General features: G+C 38.0%; 1 protein-coding gene and 1 pseudogene across 7 annotated transcripts in view; one reads left to right on the top strand and one right to left on the bottom strand.

Moving 5' to 3' along the window:
* Positions 1–21,184, bottom strand: part of GALK2 (galactokinase 2) — a 178,124-nt gene that overhangs the window by 133,019 nt on the left and 23,921 nt on the right. The gene's annotated exons all lie outside the window — the stretch shown is intronic.
* Positions 800–17,994, top strand: LOC144329691 (large ribosomal subunit protein eL15 pseudogene; annotated as a pseudogene).

Raw genomic sequence — 21,184 nt, 5'->3', positions numbered from 1 at the left:
ACCTTAGTACATCAAGGAGGCCAAATCACATAGAAAAGGCTCAATAAACTTGATAAAGTAAATTTTATGGATATATACATATATCAAACATTGTACCCTCATAATAGGCAATACAACTTCTCAAGAGTACATGGAACATTCACAAATACTGATCATATATTTGGTTACAATGAAACATTAGTAAATTCCATAAAGTAGAAATAATACAAACAACACTCAATGCAACAGAACTAGAAATTATTAACAAGAAAAATGACAAAACGTCCTCCTACCTGCAAATTTCTTAAGTGTCTTTTAAACAACTCTTGGGTGAAAGGGGAAATAAAGTGAAAGAATCTAAAAATAATAATAACATTAAAAGCTCTACTCATTAAAAATATATGGGATACATTTAAAGCAGTCAGAAAACTCCATAGTTCTAAACACTTTAGCAGTAAAAATGAAAAAATGATAATAAATTCTCATCTCCATAGGCTAGAAAATAAACAAAAAGAATGACACAAAAAAGATAAGAACAGAAAGTAATGATATGGGGAGTAGAAAACAGCAGACCTAAGTTAATAAATTCAAAGCCTGGGTTTTTAGGAAAAAAGTTAACAAAATTCTATGTGTGGATCAAATTCACACATAACAAGGTCTTTAAACTGTTAAAATAAAAACTTCATTCTAGTTAAATTTAAAGGGGTTTAACTGAGCAATGAACAATTCATGAATTGGACAACCCCAAAATCACAGTAGATTCAGAGAGACTCCAGCTCCTCATGGAGCTGAAAACCATGGCCTGAGAACTATGCGAAGAATGCACAAGCTTCAGTGGCCAATTCGATCAGCTGAAAGAAAGGGTATCAGAACTGAAGATGAAATGAAGCAAGAAGAGAAGTTTAGAGAAAAAGGAGTAAAAAGAAACAAAGAAAGTCTCCAAGAAATATGGGACTATGTGAAAAGACCAAATCTACGTCTGATTGGTGTACCTGAAAGTGATGGGGAGAATGAAACCAAGTTGGAAAACACTCTGCAGGATATTATCCAGGAGAACTTCCCTAACCTAGCAAGGCAGGCCAACATTCAAATTCAGGAAATACAGAGAACACCACAACGATACTCCTCAAGAAGAGCAACTCCAAGACACATAATTGTCATATTCACCAAAGTTGAAATGAAGAAAATACGTTAAAGGCAGCCAGAAAGAAAGGTCGGGTTACCCACAAAGGGAAGCCCATCAGACTAACAGCAGTTCTCTCGGCAGAAACTCTACAAGCCAGAAGAGGGGGGGCCAATATTCAACATTCTTAAAGAAAATAATTTTCAGCCCAGAATTTCATATCCAGCCAACCTAAGTTTCATACGTGAAGGAGAAATAAAATCCTTTACAGACAAGCAAATGCTGAGAGATTTTGTCACCACCAGGCCTGCCCTACAAGAGCTCTGGGAGGAAGCACAAAACATGGAAAGGAACAACCAGTACCAGCCACTGCAAAAACATGCCAAATTGTAAAGACCATCAATGCTAGGAAGAAACTGCATCAACTAACGAGCAAAATAACCAGCTAACATCATAATGACAGGATCAAATTCACACATAACAATATTAACCTTAATTGTAACTGGGCTAACTGCCCCAATTAAAAGACACAGACTGGCAAACTGGATAAAGAGTTAAGACCCATCAGTTTGCTGTACTCAGGAGACCCATCTCACATGCAGAGACACACATAGGCTCAAAATAAAGGGATGGAGGAAGATCTACCAAGCAAATGGAAAACAAAAAATGGCAGGGGTTGCAATCCTAGTCTCTGATAAAACAGACTTTAAACCAACAAAGATCAAAAGACACAAAGAAGGCCATTACATAATGGTAAATGGATGGATCAATTCAACAAGAAGAGCTAACTATCCTAAATACATTTGCACCCAATACAGAGGCACCCAGATTCATAAAGCAAGTCCTTAGAGATCTACAAAGAGACTTAGACTTCCACACAATAATAATGGGAGACTTTAACACCCCACTGTCAACATTAGACAAATCAATGAGACAGAAAGTTAACAAGGATATTTAGGAATTGAACTCAACTCTGCACCAAGCCAACCTAATAGACATCTACAGAACTCTCCACCCCAAATCAACACAATATACATTCCTCTCAGCACCATATCGCACTTATTCCAAAATTGACCACACAGTTGGAAGTAAAGCACTCCTCTGCAAATCTAAAAGAACAGAAATTGGAAGGGCGCGGTGGCTCAAGCCTGTAATCCCAGCACTTTGGGAGGCCGAGACGGGCAGATCATGAGGTCAGGAGATCGAGACCATCCTGGCTAACACGGTGAAATCCCGTCTCTACTAAAAAATACAAAAAACTAGCGGGGCAAGGTGGCGGGCGCCTGTAGTCCCAGCTACACGGGAGGCTGAGGCAGGAGAATGGCGTGAACCCGGGAGGCAGAGCTTGCAGTGAGCTGAGATCCAGCCACTGCACTCCAGCCTGGGCAACAGAGTCAGACTCTGTCTCAAAAAAAAAAAAAAAAAGAACAGAAATTATAACAAACTGTCTCTCAGATCACAGTGCAATCAAACTAGAACTCAGGATTCTGACACTCAAAACCACACAACTACATGGAAACTGAACAACCTGCTCCTGAATGACTACTGGGTACATAACAAAATGAAGGCAGAAATAAAGATGCTCTTTGAAACCAATGAGAACAAAGATACAACATACCAGAATCTCTGGGACACATTTAAAGCAGTGTGTAGAGGGACATTTATAGCACTAAATGCCCCCAAGAGAAAGCAGGAAAGATCTAAAATTGACACCCTAACATCACAATTAAAAGAACTAGAGAAGCAAGAGCAAACCAATTCAAAAGCTAGCAGAAGGCAAGAAATAACTAAGATCAGAGCAGAACTGAAGGAGATAGAGACACAAAAAACCCTTCACAAAAACCAATGAATCTAGGAGCTGGTTTTTCAAAAAGATCAACAAAATTGATAGACTGCTAGCAAGACTAATAAAGAAGAAAAGGGAGAAGAATCAAATGGATGCAATAAAACATGATAAAGGGGATACCTCCACCGATCCCACAGAAATGCAAACTACCATCAGAAAATACTATAAACACCTATATGCCAATAAACTAGAAATTCTAGAAGAAATGGATAAATTCCTAGACACATACACCCTCTCAAGACTAAACCAGGAAGAAGTTGAATCCCTGAATAGACCAATAACAGGATCTGAAATTGAGGCAATAATTAAAAGCCTACCAACCAAAAAAAATCCAGGACCAGACGGACTCACAGTCGAATTCTACCAGAGGTACAAAGAGGAGCTAGTACCATTCCTCCTGAAACTATTCCATTCAATGGAAAAAGAAGGAATCCTCCCTAACTCATTTTATGAGGCCAGCATCATCCTGATACCAAAGCCTGGCAGAGACACACACAAAAAAGAGAATTTTAGACCAATATCCTTGACGAACATTGATGCAAAAATCCTCAATGAAATACTGGCAAACGGAATCCAGTAGCACATCAAAAAGCTTATCCACCATGATCAAGTGGGCTTCATTGCTGGGATGCAAGGCTGGTTCAGCATACGCAAATCAATAAACGTAATCCAGCATATAAACAGAACCAAAGACAAAAACCACATGATTATCTCCATAGATGCAGAAAAGGCCTTTGACAAAATTCAACAGCCCTTCATGCTAAAAACTCTCAATAAATTAGGTATTGCTGGGACGTATCTCAAAAAATAACAGCTATTTATGAGAAACCCACAGCCAATATCATTCTGAATGGGCAAAAACTGGAGGCATTCCCTTTGAAAACTGGCACAAGACAGGGGTGCCCTCTCTCACCACTCCTATTCAACATAGTGTTGGAAGTTCTGGCCAGGGCAATCAGGCAGGAGAAAGAAATAAAGGGTATTCAATTAGGAAAAGAGGAAGTCAAATTGTCCCTGTTTGCAGATGACATGATTGTATATTTAGAAAACTCCATCATCTCAGCCCAAAATCTCCTTAAGCTGATAAGCAACTTTAGCAACGTCTCAGAATACAAAATCAATGTGCAAAAATCACAAGCATTCTTATACACCAATAACAGACAGCCAAATCATGAGTGAACTCCCATTCACAATTGCTTCAAAGAGAATCAAATACCTAGGAATCCAACTTACAAGGGATGTGAAGGACCTCTTCAAGGAGAACTACAAACCACTGCTCAAAGAAATAAAAGAGGACACAAACGAATGGAAGAACATTCCATGCTCATGGATGGGAAGAATCAATATCATGAAAATGGCCATATTGCCCAAGGTAATTTATAGATTCAATGCCATCCCATCAAGCTACCAATGACTTTCTTCACAGAATTGGAAAAAACTACCTTAAAGTTCATATGGAACCAAAAAAGAGCCCGCATTGCCAAGGCAATCCTAAGCAAGTAGAATAAAGCTGGAGGCATCACACTACCTGACTTCAAATTATACTACAAGGCTACAGTAACCAAAATAGCATGGTACTGGTACCAAAACAGAGATATAGACCAATGGAACAGAACAGAGCCCTCAGAAATAATACCACACATCTACCACCATCTGATCTTTGACAAACATGACAAAAACAAGAAATGGGGAAAGGATTCCCCATTTAATAAATGGTACTGAGAAAACTGGCTAGCCATATGTAGAAAGCTGAAACTGGATCCCTTCCTTACACGTTATACAAAGATTAATTCAAGATGGATTAAAGACTTAAATGTTAGACCTAAAACCATCAAAACCCTAGAAGAAAACCTAGGCAATACCATTCAGGACATAGGCATGGGCAAGAACTTCATGTCTAAAACACCAAAAGCAATGGCAACAAAAGCCAAAATTGACAAATGGGATCTAATTAAACTAAAGAGCTCCTGCACAGCAAAGGAAACTACCATCAGAGTGAACAGGCAACCTACAGAATGGGAGAAAATTTTTGCAATCTACTCATCTGACAAAGGGCTAATATCCAGAACCCACTAAGAACTCAAACAAATTTGCAAGAAAAAAACAACCCCATCAAAAAGTGGGCAAAGGATATGAACAGAACTTCTCAAAAGAAGACATTTATGCAGCCAACAGACACATGAAAAAATGCTCATCATCACTGGCCGTCAGAGAAATGCAAATCAAAACCACAATGAAATACCATCTCACACCAGTTAGAATGGCAATCATTAAAAAGTCAGGAAACAACAGGTGCTGGAGAGGATGTGGAGAAATAGGAACACTTTTACACTGTTGGTGGGAATGTAAACTAGTTCAACCACTGTGGAAGACAGTGTGGCGATTCCTTAAGGATCTAGAATTAAAAATACCATTTGACCCAGCCATCGCATTACTGGGTATATCCCAAAGGATTATAAGTCATGCTGCTATAAAGACATATGCACATGTATGTTTACTGCAGCACTATTCACAATAGCAAAGACTTGGAACCAACTCAAATGTCGATCAATGATAGACTGGATTAAGAAAATGTGGCACATATACACCATGGAATACTATGCAGCCATAAAAAAGGATGAGTTCATGTCCTTTGTAGGGACATGGATGCAGCTAGAAACCATCATTTTCAGCAAACTATCGCAAGGACAAAAAACCAAACACCACATGTTATCACTCATAGGTGGGAATTGAACAATGAGAACACATGGACACAGGAAGAGGAACATCACATACCAGGGCCTGTTGTGGGGTGAAGGGAAGGGAGAGGGATAGCACTAGGAGATATACCTAATGTAAATGACCAGTTAATGGGTGCAGCACACCAACATGGCACATGTATATATATGAAACAAACCTGCACATTGCGCACATGTACCCTAGAACTTAAAGTATAATTTTAAAAAAACATGCATTTAAAATATCAGTGATAATCACATTTCCCTCTTTTATAACATAACAAATGTGATATTAGGGGGAAAAAAAAGAGAAATGTATACAAAAAAACTGGAAAACATTAATAGCCAGGGGGCAATCAATTGCATTCCACCAGACAGGATTTGCAATTCCTATGGAAAATAATACATAATTTGCATTGCTAACAGTTTTATATGACCTACAGAGTTGTAAAATACCATGAATCCATGAATACAATGAAAGCCTCAGAACTCACATAGAAATCAGATAACTTGAAAGGTATACTAGACAACTTCTAGTTTTCCTTTGAAGATACCTGATAATCTTTTGGTCCATTTCGAAGTTTTTCACAATCTTCCCTAAAACTCAAACTGAGGAATATTCTGTAAAACAGCTGCTCATAAAACACATAGAAAGGCTGAGGAAGTGTTCCACAATAAAAAAGATTAGGCCGGGCGCGGCGGCTCATGCCTGTAATCCCAGCACTTTGGGAGGCCGAGGCGGGTGGATCACAGGGTCAGGAGATCAAGACCATCCTGGCTAACACAGTGAAACGCCATCTCCACAAAAACTACAAAAAAAAATTAGCCGGACATGGTGGTGGGTGCCTGTAGTCCCAGCTCCTTGGGAGGCTGAGGCAGGAGAATGGCGTGAACCCAGGAGATGGAGCTTGCAGTGAGCCAAGATTGCGCCACTGCACTCCAGCCTGGGCGACAGAGCAAGACTCCATCTCAAAAAAAAAACAAACAAACAAACAAAAAAATTAAAGAGGCAACAAGTAAGTATAGTATACATCCTAGATTGGGTCTTAGAACAGGAAAAAATATAGCAGTCCACCCTTATTTGTGGTTTTATTTTCTATGACTTCAGTTATCTGCTGTCAACCATGGTTTGAAAATATTAAATGGAAAAATACAGAAATAAACAATTCCTAAGTTTTAAATTGCACACCATTCTGAGTAGCATGATAAAATCTCACACTGTCCCATTCTGTCCTGCCCAGGACATGAGTCTTCCCTTTGTCCAGCATATCCACACTATATATGCTACGCACCCACTAGTCACTTGGTAGTCATCTCATTATCAGCTTGACATCTGTATTGTCTCTATATTGCAGTGCTTGTGTTCAAGTAACCATAATTTTACTTAATAATGACTCCAAAGCCTGTGAGTAGTGTTGTTGGTATACTGTTAAAATTGTTCTATTTTATTTTTAGTTATTATTGTTAATCTCTTGCTATGCCTAATTTATAAATTAAACTTTATCATAGGTATTTATATATAGAAAAAAAGCAAATAGTATATATAGGATTCAGTACTATCTGTGGTTTCAAGCATTCACTGAGGGGTCTTAGAATGTATCCACCCATGTATGCTGTATTTTGCTATAAAGGACATGAGTAGGATAACTGGTAACACATCACATCTGTCAATTAGATAATACTGTTCTATCAATGTTAATTTCCTAATTTTAATCATTATGCTCTGATTATATAAAAGAATATCCTTGTTTTTAGGAAATATGCATTCAAGTATTTAAGGTTAAAAGAGCATGTTAAATAAAATTTATGGAAGACCGTTATTTTGGGCTGAGTTCCACTAGGTCAAAATGGAGTCATTCATGCTAAAGTTCCCCATCACCAAAGCAAAACTAAGTTGTTTATCTGATCTATAAAAAAGCAGGAGAGACATGGTAGCCAAATTCCTAAACAGGCCAGTTTTAGCCAGCATGGTAAGGAAGTCCCCTCTGTTTTAACCCTTACAAGAAAACGAACCTGAAGTAACCTGATGTTAACCAATCTGCTTTTTATTATGCTTTTTCACTTGTTCTTCTTCAAGCTATTTTGTAAAAACCAACTGTTCTGCCATGCCTAGCATAGCACCTCTCTATTTTTAGATGCTGCCCAATTCATGAATTGAAAATAATAATAAAAGCTAATTAGAGTATTTAAATTAGTTGAGATTTTGTCTTCTAACAGGCATCAGATCCTCAACTTAATCTCAAACTGTTCAGGAAAAATATTATAAGGGGATAGGAGCAAGATAGCCAAGTAGAACCCTCTAGGGATCATCTTCCTGCAGAAATAACAAGTTGAACAACTAACTATCCACAGAAGAAAGCACCTCATAAGAACCCAAAATCAGGTGAATAATCACAATATCTGGTTTTAAAATCATGTCAAGGAATTTGACACTGAAGACGGTCGGAAAGATAGTCTTGAATCATTGACACCACCCCTCTCTTATCCTCCAGCAATGGTGGTAGCCATGTAGCATGGAGAGAGAATCTGTGCACATGGAGGAGTACAGTGATTATGGGGCTTTGCTTTGGAATTCAGTGCTGTCCTGTATCAGTAGAAAGTAACACAGTGCAGAAATCAGCCAGTGCCCCTGGAAGGAGCATTTAGACCAGCCTTAGCTAGAGGGAAATTGACCATCCCAGCAGCCTGAAAGTAAGTTCTGGCTAGCCCAGCCACCATGGGCTAAAGCACAACAGGTTCCTAAACAAATCTGAAAGTCACTCTAAGTCTTTGTAAGGCACTGAAAACCCTGACAACATTTCTACACATCCTGGGCCAGAGGGGAATCTACTGCCTTGAAGAGAAGGAACTAGTCCTGGGAGAATTCATTGCCTGCTGACTACAGAGCTGTCAGACCTTGAATGAACATCAGTGGTTGCCAGGTAGTATTTGTCATAGGACTTGGATGACCCTGTGCATTCCCAGTGTGATGGCCATGGGAAGGGACTTGTTCTGCTTGAGGAAAGAAGGAAGATTAAAGGGAACTTTCTCCTGAAGCATGGGTACCAGCCTGGTTACTGTGATACAGACCACCCAAGGACTCCTGGGGTCCACAATTCTAGGACTTGGCCCTGGATGGCATTTTTGGACCTGTGCTGGACCGGAGAGGAGCTCACTACCCTGAAGGGAGCATCCCAGGCCCAGCAGCATGCACTACAAGCTGACAGAAGAGTTCTTGGGTAAACAGTGGTAGCTAGGCAGTAAACATCAGCAATAACCAGGCATTACTCACTACAGACAAGCGGGAGGTGGCCACAGGGAAATACTTCTGCTTGAGGAAAGAGGAGGGAAGAGTAGGAAGGACTTTGTCTTGCAGCTTGGGTGCTAGCTCAGCCACAGTGGAATAGAGCACCAAGTAGATTCCTAAGGTTCCTTACTCTATGCCCTGACTCCTAGACAGCATTTCTGGACCAATCCTGGGCTGAGGGGGAGCTCATCACCCTAAAGAGAAGGCCACAAGTCTGGCTGGGTTTGCCACCTGCTTGGGCCTTGAGGGAGCATCAGTGGTAACCATGACATGGTTTCTGCAGGCCTCAGGCAAGACCCAGTGCTGTGTGAACTTTGAGTCTGACCCAGTGTAGATCCAATGACAGTGGCCACAAGGGTACTTGTGTTTCCCATCCCCCAACTCCAAGAAACTCAGCATGGAGAAAGAAATTCTGTTTGGGGGAAAATTATGGTAAAGAATAACAGACTCTGCCTGGTAATCCAGGGAATTCTCCCAGATCTTACCCAACACCACCAAGGCAGTACCTTTACAAAAAGGCAAGAGACACAGTGTTACTGGGTGTGGGGTACCCCCTAATAAAGATATAGCTGCAGTGACCAAAGACTTAGATCATAACACTCAATTCCCTTCAAATACCTAGAAAGCCTGCCCAAAAAGGATACAAATAAATCCAGACTGCAAAGACTACCATAAATACTTGAGTCTTCAATGTCCAGACATCAGTGAACATCCACAAGCATCAAGACCATCAAGGAAAATATGACATCACCAAATGAACTAAATGAGGCACCAGTGGCTATTCCCAGAGTGACAGAGACAAGTGACCTTTCACATAGAGAATTCAAAATAGCTATTTTGAGGAAGCTCAACAAAATTCAGGGTAACAGACCAGGTGCAGTGGCTCACGCCGGTAATCCCAGCACTTTGGGAGGCCAAGGTGGGCAGATCATGAGGTCAAGAGATCAAGACCATTCTGGCCGACATGGTGAAACCCTGTCTCTACTAAAAACACAAAAATTAGCTGGGTGTGGTAGTGCACACCTGTAGTCCCAGCTACTCGGGAGGCTGAGGCAGGACAATCGCTTGAACCCGGGAAGCAGAGGTTGCAGTGAGCTGAGATTGTACCACTGCACTCCAGCCTGGCGACAGAGTGAGACACCGTCTCAAAAAAAAATTCAGGATAATACAGAGAAAAAATTCAGAATCCTATCAGATACTTTTAACAAAGAGATCAAAATAATTTAAAAGAATCAAACAAATTATAGAGTGAAACTCTCAATTGAAATACTGAAGAATGCATCAGAGTCACTCAATAGCAGAATTGATCAAGTAGAAGAAAGAATTGGTGAGCTTGAAGGCAGGGTATTTGAAAATACACAGTGAGAGGACATAAAAGAAAAAAGAATAAAAAAGAATATAGCATGCCGACAAGTTACAGAAAATAGCCTTTAAAGGGCAAGTCTAAGATTTATCGGCCTGAAAAACATAGACAGTGAGAGAGACTGGGGTAGGACGTTTATTCAAAGGAATAATAAAAGAGAACTTTCTAAACCTAAAGAAACATATCAATATTCAAGTATAAGAAGGTTATGGAACACCAAGCAGATTTAACCCAAATAAGACTACCTCCAGACATTTAATAATCAAACTCCCAAAGGTCAAGGATAAAGAAAGATCCTAAAAGTAGGAAGAGAAGAGAAACCAGTAATATGTAAAGGAGCTCCATTACATCCGTCAGCACACTTCTCAGTGGAGACCTTACAGGCTAGGAGAGAATGGCAAGACATACTTAAAACTGCCGAAAGAAAAAAAAAAATGTGTATCCTAGAATAGTATATCTAGCAAAAATATACTTCAAACATGAAAAAGAAACAAAGACTTTCTGAGACAGACAAAAACTGCTGTCACTGACAGCAGACATATCCTACAAGAAATGCTAAAGAAACTTCAAACTGAGAGAAAAGGATGTTAATAAGCAAAAAGATATCATCTGAAGAAATCAAAATCAAAATCAAAACCACAATGAGATACCCATCTCACATTAGTCAGAATGGCTATTACCAAAATGTGTCAAAAACTAAGAGATGCTGATGAGGCTGCAACGAAAAGGGGACATTTATAATCTGTTTATGGAAATATAAATTAGAAAGTGTCTGGAGTTTCTTCAAAGAACTTAAAACAGACCTACCATTTGACCCAGCAATCCCATTACTGGGTATACATCCAAAGGAAAATAAATCATTCTACCAAAAAGACAAATGTACTCATGTGTTCACTGCTGTGCTATTCACAGTAAGAAAGACATGGAATCAAACCCAGGTGCCTATCAATGGTAGACTGGATAAAAAAAAATGTAGCACATAAACACCCTGTAATACTACATAGCCATAAAAAAGAGTAATACCGAATTCTCTGCAGTAAAATGGATGCAGTGGGAAGCCATTATCCTAAGCAAATAAACACACGAACAGAAAACAAAATATTGTGTTCTTACTTATAAGTAAGAGCTAAACACTGAGCACACATGGATATAAACATGGAAACAAAAGACACTCTAGACTACTAGAGGGAGGAGAGGAGGAATGGGGTACGGGTTGAAAAACTATCAGGTACTATGCTTATTACCTGAATGACAGGACACAGGCCCCAAACCCCAGCATCACACAATATTCCCATATAACAAATGTGCACATGTACCCACATATCAACAGTAAAAGTTAATATTTTTCAAAAAAGAAATCATCTGACGATAGAAAATTCACTGGTAATAAGAAAGACACAAACACAGAAGATTGTAACACTATAACTGTGGTGTGTATACTACTCATATCTTGAGTAGAAAGACTAAAACATGAACCCATCAAAAAAAATAACTACGATAACTTCTCAAGACACAGACAATAAGATATGAATAAAAACAACAAAAAGTTAAAAAAGAAGGTAGATGAATTTGAAGGTTTTTTTAGTTTTCTCTTTTCTTCCTTGTTTCTTTTTGTAATTGGTGTTAATATCAGTTTTAAAAAAGGGTGATAAGATGTTATTTGCAAGCCTCATGGTAACCTCAAATAAAAAACACAAAACAGATACACAAAAAATAAAAATCTAGAAATTAAAAACCAGAGAAAATCACCTTCACAAAAAGCAAGACAGGAAGGAAGGAAGAGAAGACTACAAAACAACAAGAACACAACAATAAAATGGCAGAAAAGTCCTTACTTATCAACAATAACATTGAACATAAATGGACTCAGCTCTCCAAAGGACATAGAATGGATGAATGGATTAAAAACAAAACAAAATCCAATGATCTATTGCCTACAGGAAATATACTTCACCTCTAAAGACACACATAGACTGAAAAAGAAAAGGGATGAAAAAAGATATTCCGTGCCAATGGAAACCAAAAAAGAGCAGAAGTAGCTATACTTATATTATACAAAATAGATTTCAAAATAAAAACCATAAGAAGAGAAAAAGAAGGTCATTATATAATGATAAAGGGGTCAATTCAGCAAGAGAAGTAACAGTTGTAAATATATATGCACCTTATACTGGAGCATCCAAATATATAAAACAAATATTATCAGAGCTAAAAAGAGAGGCCCCAAAACAATAATAGCTGGAGACTTCAACACTCCACTTTCAGCATTGGACAGATCATCCAGAGAGAAAATCAACAAAGAAACATGAGATTTAATCTGCACTATACCAAATGGACCTAATAGTTATTTACAGAACATTTCATCCAGCGGCGACAGAATACACATTCCTTTCCTGGGCACATGGTTGAGTCTCAAAAACAGACCATATTTTAGGCCACAAAACTAGTCTTTTTTTTTTTTTTTTTTTTTGAGACACAGTTTCGCTCTTGTTACCCAGGCTGGAGTGCAATGGCGTGATCTTGGCTCACCGCAACCTCTGCCTCCCCGGTTCAAGCCATTCTCCTGCCTCAGCCTCCCAAGTAGCTTGGATTACAGGCATGCACCACCACACCCAGCTAATTTTGTATTTTTAGTAAAGTCAGGGTTTCTCCATGTTGGTCAGGCTGGTCTCAAACTCCCGACCTCAAGTGATCCGCCCGCCTTGGCATCCCAAAGTGCTGGGATTACCAGCATGAGCCACCATGCCCAGCCAAAACTAGCCTCTAAAAATTCAAAAAAATGAAATCATATCATGTATCTTTTCTGACAACAATGGAATAAAACTAGAAATCAATAGGAGGAACTTTAGAAATATACAAACACAATTAAACAATATGTTCCTGAATGACCAGTAGGTCAATGAAGAAGTTAAGAAGGAAACTTTAAAATTTCTTGAAGCAAATAAAAATGAAAACACAACACAGCAAAACCTTTGGGTTACAGTGATGGAATGCTAAGAGGAAAGTTTATAGAAATAAATGCCCACATCAAAAAAGTAGAAAAACACCAAATAAATGACCTAATGACGTATCTTAACATAGAAAAACAAGAGAAAGACAAACCTGAAATTAGTAGAAGAAATAACAAAGATGAGAGCAGAAATAAATGAAATTAAAGCAAAAAATACAAAAGATGAACAAAAGGAGAAGTTGGTATTTTGAAACAAGTCATGCACAGAAATACAAACTTCATACATTATCACTTATCTGCAGGAGCTAAAAATTAAAACAACTGAACTCATGGAGAAAGAGAGTAGAATGATGGCTACCAGAGGTTGCGAAGGGTAGCAGAGGTGAGGGAGTGGGGATGGTTAATAGATACAAAAATATAATTAGATAGAATGAATAAGATCTAGTATTTGATAGCATAACAGTTATTACAGTCAACAAAAATTTATTTTACATTTTATAATAACTATAAGATAACTGGAATGTTTATAACACAAAGAAATTATAAATGTTTGAGGTGATGAATACCCTATTTACCCTGATGGGATTATTATACATTGTATGCCTGTATCAAAATATCTCATGTACCCCATAAATATATACATCTATATTATGTACCCATAAAAATTAAAAATTAAAACAGAGATAGAGAATGATAAAGCAAATGTGGTAAAATATTAAGTTTGGGGAATTTGGGAGAGGAATATACAGTAATTTTTCAACTATTATTTGACTTTTCTATAAGTCTAAAAGTATTTCAAAATAAAAAACTTTTTTTTAAAAAACAAAATTTAGCCAGGCCTGGTGGCGGGCGCCTGTAATCCCAGCTACTCAGGAGGCTGAGGCACAAGAATCGCTTGAACCCAGGAGGTGGAGGCTGCAGTGAGCCGAGATCGCGCCACGGCACCACCGCACTCCAGCCTGGGCAACAGATTAAGACTCTGTTTCAAAAAAAAAGTCTTTTTTAAAAAAAAGAAACATTTACTGATGCTGTACTAAGTACTCTTTGAAAGGAGATGAATAAGAATCCTTGGCTTTAAGAAATTTAAAAGTTGGCTAGGTGCGGTGGCTCATGTACGTAATCCCAGCACTTTGGGAGGGCAAGGCAGATTACTTGAGCTCAGGAATTCCAGACCAGCCTGGGCAACATGGCAAAACTCCATCTCTATAAAAAATACAAAATATTAGCTGGGCACCATGGTGCATGCATGCCTGTAGTCCTAGCTATTCAGGAGGCTGAGGTGGGAGATTCACCTGAGCCCAGGAAGTCAAGGCTGCAGTGAGCCATAATTGTGCCACTGCACTTCAATCTGGGCAACAGAGTGAGACCCTGTCTCACAAGAAAGAAGAGGAGATGAGGGGAGGAAGAGGAAGAGGAAGAGGAAGGGTCTAGCAAAAGAGGAAAATAGGTAAGCCAAAATTCAAAATACAGGGAAACAACACAGTGACAAGTTGGCCAAACACAGTTCTTTGGGAGCACAGAGAAACATCATTTAGTCCCTGCTATGAGAGAATATGAGTGGTAAGATAAATCAAAAAGAGGGAAGGTACATTAAAGGATCCCCAAAGATGTAATGTTTGAAATAAATTTTAAAGGATGATGTCAGACAGGTTGCATAGGGCGAAGCACTCTAGGCAATTGGCATGAAAAGGCCCAAGCATACTGCATTCGGAAAACTACAAACAGGGTTCTAAAAACATCAGAAGAGAACAGGAGGGGAGGAGGTTGGAGGGTATCAAGCCTCAGATCTTAAAGGGCCTTATCATGCCATATTGAGAAACCTGGCTTTCAACATACAGGCAATGGATGTGAACAGACATTTAAAAATGAAGTAAATCATCAATTTTGCATTTGAAAAAGCTCACTGGGTAGTGTGTGGAATTTGGATTGTAGAAATAAAGAGATCTAATAGCAGTTCATTGTAATATATCTAGAGAGAAATGCTGAAAATACTTTAAAGCTATAGGTAGAGAAGAGTGAAATTAAGGTGTTATTTGTCAAATCCAAAGGAATTGGTACAATTAAATGTGGGAAAGAGAGCGATTAAGTATAACTCCCACTTTTCCGGTTTAGGTAATACTGCTAGCCTTAATAGGGGTTAATGTTTCTGCCTGTGAAAATCATATATAGATGAAATTCAAGTTCTCCTGAACCTGAATCCTTATTAGTTTGTTTTTACAAGGACTGCAAACACAAATAACAAGAAGTGCTAACAGCAGAGTTAGAATAAGTCTCCTAAAATGTGTCTTAATGAAATTATTTTGAATTATAACTTTGTCATTTTCCTAGACTTCCTTGGGAAGGCAGTCCGTTCATGGCTTATAACTGCTTCATCACCAAGAGGCTTACTATACAACATTCCTACCTTTGAAATTCAAATGCATGGAGGCAAACAAGGAAAGCATTTTTCTCTAAGAACAGAAAGAACTGAAGTGAACAGTGTTTTTCTAAACTTCATACCTAATCCTCTAATAATGAATGGTGGGCTGTAATTGGGGTAAGTAGCTGTATTTTACCTCTAGGTGAGCTACCAACAAGACCTTGTGTCTTAATGCAGTCACTGAAAGTATGCCCCCCAAAAAAATACAATGAGCATTTCAATATGAAAATAAGAGCTCCTACAAAGATCATATTGTTAAAGGGGGAATTGGCCAAAGTACTGCAGCACGAATTGCTGATGCTGGTGCTCTGAATGCTCTTTTGACTTAAAATCTTAAAAAAAAAAAAAAAAAAAGAAAAGAAAAAAGAAAAAGAAACAAAGAAAAAAGAATAGCAGTATTAGTAACAGAACTTGAGAAACAAAGCTATGACTGTCATGAATGAAATGGACTTTACTAAAAGGACTAATTCTCTCAGACCATGTGGCTAACTGCAGAAATGAATGAATTAAAATTTCAGGAGCTATGACGTGTATTTTCAGTCTTCCACTGTGACCTTGGGCAAGTCCCCCATCCTGTCTGTGCTTGTTTTCTCTTCAACATCAGGATATCGAGGCATGGCATTATAGAAAATGTTAATTTTTAATACTAATGTAAGAACGATTGGTTATAACATTAATTATGTTAATTTGTATGAGTTGCTCTACGCCTCAAATTTCCTCATCTACAAACTGAGGCTAATACTAGAACTCACTGCAAAAGTTTGTTTGAGGGTTTTATAAGTATAAAATAATTATAGTTATTACTATTATTACTGTTATATTTGAGAATTTAATATATGTTATAGATGGAATTTCAAAGTATGATAATTACCATTGGGAAAGGAGGGTGAATTTGAATCTCTGTTTTGTTCTTTCATCACAATAAATTTCTCCAAGATCAAAAATTAAACATAAAAATAAAACTATAATTATATTAGAGATCTTAGAAAACAAGGTTATGATGGTGAAAATAAAAATAGTAGGTTGAATAGAAGAATGAAAAGAGTTGAAGAGCAAATTAGTGAGCAAGAAGTTGAAGGAAAGTGGAAATTAAGGCCACAGCTATAGCTATTTTGAAAATAATGAGAGGTCTACATATCAAAACCCATGAGACACAACCATAATGGCACTCAGAAAATTTTCTAGCCTTCTATTCATATAAGAAAATAAATCATGGGGGAGAAAGGTGCTTTCCTTTCTGTCTGGCAAGAGCCACCAGGTAAGCCAAGAGAGCTGCATACAAGTACATTCAGGAGCTATGGAAGAAGCAACAGTCTGATATCATGCACTTTCTTCTGAGAGTCCCTGCTAGCAATATTGACAGCTCTCTGCTCTACCACAGGGCTCCACAACCCACCCAGCCCAAAACAGTGCACTGACTGGGCTACAAGGTCAAGCAAGGTTACATTATATATAGGCTTCCTGTGCACCATGGTGGCCGAAAATGCCCAGTTCCTAAGGGCGCAGCTTATGGCAAGCGTGTCCATTGTGGTGTTAACCAGCTAAAGTATCCTCGAAGTCTATTGAAGAGGAGAAAGCTGGACTCCACTGTGGGGTTATAAGAGTACTAAATTCATATATATATACACACACATATACACACACACACACACACACACATATACATGTACATATATTTTTATTTATACATATATACAGACATATTTATACATTTTATTTCTATATATATTTTCTTTTCTATTTTTTTTTTTGAGACAGAGTCTTGCTCTGTCACCCAGGCTGGAGTGCAGTGGCACAATCTCCACTCACTGCAACCTCCACCTCCTGGGTTCAACCAATTCTCATGCCTCAGTCTCCCGAGTAGCTGGGATTATAGGCGTGCGCCACCACACCTAGCTAATTGTTATATGTTTAGTAGAAACAAGGTTTCACCATGTTGGCCAGGCTGGTCTTGAACTCCTGGCCTCAAGTGATCCACTCACCTTGGCCTCCCAAAATGATGGGATTACAGGCATGAGCCACCATGCCCGGCTGAGAGTCCTGAGTTCTTACTTTGGTGAAGATTCAACACACAAAATGTTTGAGGTTATCCTCATTCATCCACTCCATAAAGCTGTCAGAAAAAGTCCTGACACCCAGTGGATAACCAAACCAGTCCACAAGCAAAGGGTGATGCATGGGCTGACACCTGCAGGCCGAAAGATCCGTGGCCTTGGTAGGGTCATAAGTTCCACCACACTCCTGGTGATTCTCACCGCGCATCTTGGAAAAGGCGCAATACTCTCCAACTCCACTGTTGCCACTAATGTAAGTAATGCTTGTAAAATTGATACCTAAAAAACAATTTAGGACAGTCATGTCTGCTTACAAGTGTTATTTGTCTGTTAAAACTAGTCTGTAGATTGTTTCATGAATTCTTTGTCAAATTATGAAAGTTAAAGTGCAATAATGTTTGAAAACTCTATAAGTGATGATGTATCTTGTTTCTAATAAGATAAACTGTTTTGTCTTTATCTAATTAGGGGGTTATATGGCAGTGTTTAAAACATACTGTGTGGTATAATAGGTTTAAAATAAATTCTTTAAAAGAAAAAAAGAAATAATGAAAATAAATAAAGTATGCATATAACACAGGAACCTAGCAAAAAGAAATCAAAGAAATTAGAAGATACAAATTAACAGATAAAAGCAAAATTTAATGAACCAGGAGAAAATAGCAGATTGGATTAAAAAAAATTACAAGGTGTTTCTTCAATTAAAAAAACAATAATATAGAAAAAAACTTTGTGTCATTAAACATAACCAATACTAGAAATAATAGACAAACATAAATTTTAAAAGGATTTTAAAATTTTTAAATCCAGATGGCTGATTTGTCTAGAAAAAATACAAATTTCTAAAATTGACACAAGAGGTTAAAAATAAAGAAATAGAAAACTTGTCAGAAACAAAGCCCAAAAAGTGTTATAAAGTTAGTTGGATCTTCAAGGGAAAAAAATGGTCTTTTCTTTTTATAAATAATTCTAAATAATAGAAGCTGTGGAAAGTTTCCCACCTTATTTTAGGAGGCTAGTCTAACCCAGATGCTTAAACTTGACAAGAATGGCTAATCTCACTTGTGAAAATAGATAGAAAAACTCTAAATAAAATGTTGGTAAATTTAATGCAGTAATTACCTAAAATAACCTATGTGACCAAGCAGAGTTCATTCCAGGAATGTGAAGGTAATCAGCACCAGAAATCTGTTGATTAAATGCACTATGCTAACAGAATAAAAAGAGGAAAATTCTATGACTTCACGATCCTCTCAAAAAACCCAAAGAAGAAACAAATGTATTTTCATAACCATTCCTTATTTTTTAAAATAAAATAAAATAATTTTTAAATCTCTGTCACGCATTGAACTAAAGACAAAAAAAGTGAGGCAAACTTAACACAGAGTTTATTTGGGCCAAGTTTGAAGACTGCAACCCAGGAGCATAGATTCAAGTTAACATGAATATACCCTCTGATTAGCAGTAGTTACTAGTGGTTTATAAAGGAAAAAAATAGGGTGGTTCCTAATTTGTTTACCAAGAATTTACATTAAAATAGCATAACCTATTGATCAGCTGTACGTTGTTCTTTGTATCACAGATTACAGGAACATGAAGATAACAGGGGAAGCAGCTAGTCAGGAAGAAAAGGCCTTTAAATGACTGGCCCCTGGGACATGGGTGCAAGGAGGGGGAGGGATGTGACTAAAGTGCCATATTCATGTCTCTCTGGGCCTGATAAATTTTTGCACATCTCACATAGCTCAGATGGCTCAGAGCTATTTTTCTTTTCTCACCTACTAGAAAAGGACATGTCCTTAATTTAATAAACGATGTTTACCAGAAACAGCAAACATCATATTTGATGGCAAAATATTAGAAGCATTCCCATTTGTGATCTGAGAAACTAAAGTAAATGCCCCTTTATCAAGTAAGGGGGACCCTAAAGTTAAGGTAACAAAAGTTACAGGTTGAGGCATGACAACTTCTTAAATTCTCATGGCTACAAGTAAAACGACACTCTGGCTAAATCCCCTAGCAATATTGGACACCTCCTAACTCTGACTTATGATCCAGACCACTACAACTCTGATCAGACAGAGGACCAGCCTTACAAACATTCTTTTCTGATAAACAACTGCAGACCTTAAGCCAGTTTCAGCCAGCCTATAGAGGCTGTGCACTAATTGTCTTTGTGTCCTATAGTTCACCTTTTGATGTAAAGAGCCAAATTCCATCTCATTTTAATGGTAAAACCTGCCACAAAGTGAACATGGGATGTATGTTACATATATGTTTACCCACTATGTGCTTGGCTCCCCTCATAAATATGTATAGCTTTTCCCCAAAACCTGCCAAATATGTATGATTCTATTTTATAAGACAGACTCTGTGGAGCCTAAAACCAAACTTCCTCTTCCCTACTCGAAGTTACAGCACCTTCAGTCCACACTGGAGACTCTCTCTTCCTGGTCTACAAACTGATATTGCCAATAAAGCTCTCCTTTCTACTATCTCGCGCCATCATGGTGGTCATTTGGATGACACATTAAAATAAGGGTGAAGACAAAATGCTATCATCATTATTATTCAACATACGACACTGCATAAATTATAAAATGTCTACACAACAAAAGGTGTCATAAAGTTAAGCTAGAAACTCTATTAATAATATATATAGAATAAATGGTTTCTATTGAAAATACATATACATACAAAACTACATGCATATAAAAAGAGTTTCTAAAAATAACAAGAAATAGGCCAAGCGCCATGGCTCATACCTGTAATCCCAGCACTTTGGGAGGCCGAGGCAGGCAGATCACCAGGTCAGGAGCTCGAGACCAGCCTGGGCAACATAGTAAAACCCTGTCTCTACTAAAAATACAAAAATTAGCCAGGCGTGGTGGCACACACCTATATCCCAGCTACTTGGGAGGCTAAGGCAGGAGAATTGCTTGAACGCAGGAAGCAATGGTTGTGGTGAGCCGAGATCATGCCACTGCACTCCAGCTGGGGCAACAGAGCGAGACTGTCTTAAAAACAAAAGAAACAAACAAACAAACAAAAAACAAGAAATAGACAATCCAATAACATCCTTTTTGCAGGGCCATTTGACAATAGCTATCAAAATTTTAAATGTTTATTACCTTTGGCTCTGCCTCCATTTTTATGAACGAGCTTTAAAAAATTCACACAAATGCTCAGAGAATATATATACACATATATATTTCGTGTGTGTATGTGTATATATACACATATATACATATATATGTGTATATATGTATGTATATATGTGTGTGTGTATATATGTATGTGTATATATACATACACACAGACTCTGTGGGGCCTAAAACCCAAACTTCCTCTTCCCTACTCAAAGTTAAAACACCTTCAGTCCACACTGGAGGCTCTCTGTGTGTGCATACATATATACACACACAAGGATGTTTGTTGCAGCATTGT

The sequence above is a fragment of the Macaca mulatta genome, chromosome 7 (assembly GCF_049350105.2).
Source record: "Macaca mulatta isolate MMU2019108-1 chromosome 7, T2T-MMU8v2.0, whole genome shotgun sequence".
In the NCBI taxonomy this organism is placed as follows: domain Eukaryota; kingdom Metazoa; phylum Chordata; class Mammalia; order Primates; family Cercopithecidae; genus Macaca; species Macaca mulatta.
The sequence above is the reverse complement of the archived record's forward strand: the minus strand, read 5'-3'. Positions and strand labels throughout refer to the sequence as shown.